This window comes from Mastomys coucha, unplaced genomic scaffold, assembly GCF_008632895.1.
Source record: "Mastomys coucha isolate ucsf_1 unplaced genomic scaffold, UCSF_Mcou_1 pScaffold22, whole genome shotgun sequence".
NCBI lineage: Eukaryota > Metazoa > Chordata > Mammalia > Rodentia > Muridae > Mastomys > Mastomys coucha.
In genome coordinates, this window is record NW_022196905.1 from 175492781 (window position 1) to 175497170 (window position 4390).

At 46.9% G+C, this 4390-nt stretch overlaps 1 long non-coding RNA gene across 1 annotated transcript; it reads left to right on the forward strand.

The window, feature by feature from the left end:
• Window positions 1-406: 406 nt before the first annotated feature.
• On the forward strand, window positions 407-3931 carry LOC116069143. The gene is made up of 3 exons (XR_004109872.1): window positions 407-627; window positions 3324-3391; window positions 3813-3931. It is a non-coding gene; the product is annotated as an uncharacterized LOC116069143 (long non-coding RNA).
• The last annotated feature ends 459 nt before the right edge of the window (window positions 3932-4390 follow it).

Sequence of the window (4390 nt, forward strand, 5' to 3'; positions counted from 1 at the left end):
ATGTTGGCCAGCCTGGGTTACAGTGTGAGACCTGAGACCTTGTTTGGAAAACAAAACAGGAAAAACAAACAACCCAAAACATCACATCCAAAACAAAACAAAACAAAACAAAATACTCAGGAACAGAGAAACGTGGAAACAAAAGAGTCCAAAGGAAGTTGAGCTGTGTCTCTTTTCATCTTTTGAAGTTAGAATAGAATTACACCATTGCCCACTTCCATTTCCTCCCTCCATATACTCTCCACTTGCTTTGGTCTGCCTCTTAATGGAGTAAGTCCACAGGCCCTACAGGGGCTCCACTCTATGTAGGGTGATTCCCCAACCTTACATGGTTGGGGAATCAGCTCTAATCAGATCTGACCGCCATCTAAGAATTAAAACTAGACTCTGATGATAATGGAACAAGCGTTTCCACTGGTAGTTTGGAGCACCTGCCTGTGAGATTCTCAGACAGAGATTCTAGGGTAGGTTTTCAGCCGCTCCAGGCACGAAGATTCTGATGGTAATAATCCATGGGAATTCTTCAAGGGAGACTCCGCTCCAGGCACGAAGATTCTGATGGTAATAATCCATGGGAATTCTTCAAGGGAGACTCCGTGGTAACACTTCCTTAGTCCCCAATCCTGGGTGAGCCATTCAAATCAAAAGATCCTTATCAAGAGATTAGTATGTTCCCGGTGCTGGCTGGGACATAACGCCATATAAGGAATAGCTAACACAGAGATACCTGCAGCTAGGTGGCACCCAGGAACCCAGATATCAAATTCTTTCACCTTAGTTCCTCTTTGGGCCTATCAGAAATTGGTTCATCTGTGATTGGGCAGGAAATCTGGAAATGGAGAATCCTAGGAAAAAGGGAGTGGGGGTGGGGTTCAAAATGAGAGATACAGCCACCCTCTCTATCTGGCCCCTTCTAACCTTGAGAGGAAAACCTGTTGAGTTCATTGTCTCTCCCCAACCAACATTTTTGTCCTGCCTTTTCTCCCCCCCTCCCCTCCCACTCCCTTCCCCCCTCCCCGTATCTGCAAAGTCATCTCTAACCTTAGTGCTGACCGGATGCTCCAGCCAGACCAGGCCGCTTTGGGTCGCTTCTGGCAAGCCTGGGGGACTGTTTGACTTGTCGATTAGAGCACAAGTCACCCAGGCTGTGGTGGGTGAAATACCATCTGATTCAGACGTTCCTTCGTGACTTCCTCCCCATCTGACTACTGCCTCCACACATAGCATAGTGGGGGTGGATTCCCAGCTTCTCTCTTGTTCCCTGGGAATGCTGGGATGGGGGCGTGGCTTCACCTGCAACCCATGCAGGGAGGTGGCTTGCTGCTTTTTGACAAGGAAAGGTGAAGGCGGTTGTGGAGCAGGGGATGTCCTTGAATGTCTCCAAACTGTGGGGCGCTTGCCCAGGAAGTAAGCACTCCAAGGTTGGGCCAATATGTTTGTGAGTGTGTTTCATGAAGATTTTTTTCTATCGTCAGTCTTTAAGCAAAAAGGGGGTTCAGGTAGGACGTTGCAGGGGTGGTCCTGCTGTGAATTCATTATCAAATAAATATCTTGTGTATTGAACACCTTCGGCTGAGATCCTTTCCAATTGCTCTTTAAAGAGAACTAAAAAAAATAAACAAAAATTCCGGGAGGACAATAAAGGTCTTAACTAAGGTGTTCTATCATTTCAGGCAACGAAGATGTTAGGAATGACTGATCGCAGGAAAGGGCTTCCTCACTGAGGGGTAGGAGGAAGGGAATGAATGATCTGAAACTCAGATGGGAAAGGAGATGCTGACACGGGCCCAGGAGCAGGTGGCCCCACCCCAGCAGAGAGAAAGACTGGCAGTTTCGGGGCTCGTTGCCCTAGGGTGCAGCACGTGAGCACCCTGAGGCCAGGGCTCATTTCAACTTCTCATTTTTCACATCAGGAAACAAGCTTAGAGAGGTTTTAAAACAACCTGCTCTCAACTTTGGGGCCTAGACACAAAACAAGAAGTCTCCAGGATCTAGGAGACTGGCCAGTGACGCCTGGACAGCAGATGTGGGGAATGGTAGGCCCTGTGGTCCTTTCACGATGTTCATTTGTTTCTGGGTACCACCCTGCCCTGTGGAGAATCAGTATTTGGCAACAGGGTAGATATTAGTGGTAAGAAATCATGTTAAGAATCTGTACCTTTCTGCAAACATAGCAGAGCAGCCTTAATAGTGTCAGGATTGGTTCTTGCCCATGGGATGGGTCTCAAGTTAGGTCAGCCATTGGTTGGCCATTCCCTCCGTCTCTGCTCTATCTTTGTCCCTGCACTTCTTGTAGGCAGGGACAATTTTGTGTTGGTGTCCTTATCCCTCCTCCAGGAGTCCTACTTGGCTACAGGAGGTGGCCACTCCAGGCTCCATATAAGCTGGGAGCCTCAGCCAGAGCCACCCTCATAGACTCCCTGGAACCTCCCCATCTGGCATGTCCTAGAGATGCTCCCCCAACCCCAATTGCTGCCAAATTCTGTTCACACTCTCCAGGTCCTCTCTCTTCATACCTGATCCATACCTCATCCCCCATTCTCCTCCCCATTCTCTCTCCCACCTAGTTCCCTCCCTCCATCCATCTCTGGTGACTATTTTATTTCCCCTTCTGAGTGAGATTCACACATCCTTCCTTGGGCCCTCCTTGTTATTTAGCTTTTTGGGGGTCTGTGGATTGTAGCCTGGGTACCCTATACTTTATGATTAATATCAATTTTTCAGTGAGTACATAGCATGTATGTCCTTTAGGGTCTGGGTTACCTCACTCAGGATAATATTTTCTAGCTCCGTTCTTCTGCCTGCAAATTTCATGATGCCCTTGTTTTTAATAGCTGAGTAGTATTCCATTGTGTAGATATACCACATTTTCTTTATCCATTCTTTGGTTGAGGGACATCTGGGTTGTTTCCAGTTTCTGGCTATTATTAATAAAGCTGCTATGAACACAAGTGAGCAAGTGTCTTTGTGGTATAGTTCAGCATCTTTTGGGTACCTGCCCAGGAGTACTATAGCTGAGTCTTGAGGTAGAACTATTCCCAGTTTTCCGAGAAACTGCCAAATTGATTCCCAGAGTGGTTGTACAAGTTTGCACTCTGTTATGGGGATAAGAACGGCACAGGAAGACCAACAGAGTCAACTAACCTAGACTCTTGGGGGCTCCCAGAGACTGACCCACCAACCAAAGAGCAAACATGGGCTGGACCTAGGTCCCCCAAATATATGTAACATATGTACAGTTTGGTCTTTAAGTGGCTCTCCCAACAACTGCAGTGGGGGAGTACCCTGATTCTGTTGCCTGCATGTGGATCCTATTTCCCTAGTTGAGTTGACTCGTTCGGCCTCAGCGGGAGAGGATGTGTCTAGTCCTGAAGTGACTTGATGTGACAGGGTGAGTTGGTACCCCTCAGAGAAGGGGGGAGGACGGGCTATGTGAGGGGGAGGGGGAGGAGAGAGGGGGCTACAATCAGGATGTAAAGTCAATAAATAAATTAATTAAAAGGGGAAAAGAGAATCTGTTCCCTTCTTTTCCACTAGGGGTAAGGTTGGGGGCGGGGGGAGGGAGAGACTCTTTCTGTGGCGAAAGGTAGAATTCAGACTACATTTGAACATACAGTTCCAGGGCATATTCAGGAATAGAAAGCTGAAAGAAGCAATTGTAGCATATACAAAGTGAGTGTGGAGCCCCTTCTTAAAGGGCCCTCAGGCCAGGCTGCCTTTGAAGGAAGCAGATCACACAGAGAGCTTCAGGTTTGGAACCTTCTCCAAAACACAGCTCAGCTTCTTTTGACCATTTTAATTATACATGGCAGCTTTCCGGTCCCTCTGCGGTCGTCAGTCTCACTTCTCACGCAGACCTGTGGATCGGAGTGCTCTTCTACCCTGTCACCTGCCTGGGCAGCCCTCAGACAATGAGCAGTTCTTCATAGTGACCCTAAGATGACATCCACGCAGAAGTAAGTCCACAGACAGAGCCAGCTGTAGGCAGGGATAGTAACGAGTCCGTCTCTGATAACCTCTTTTTTTTTTCCTTTACACCTTGGATGCCCTGCAATTAATGAATTTGTACTGGGATGAATGAATGTGCTAGGATGAAGATAGGGTTTATTTTTAGCTCCAACTGAGATGAATAAGTGAGAGCCATATGGATCACTACGTTAAGAAAGACAAAAGAGCTGCATGGGAACTCTGTCATTGATTATTAATGCCTGCCATGGAAATGTATTTACCATCTTCACTTGTCATGAGTTATTAGGAGTAGAAATTGTGCCTTATTTAGTTTTGGATCTTTAATCATCAATTGAACCTCAAATATTTATTTATTTGTTTGGTTTTTCGAGACAGGGTTTCTCTGTATAGCCCTGGCTGTCCTGGAACTCACTCTGTAGAC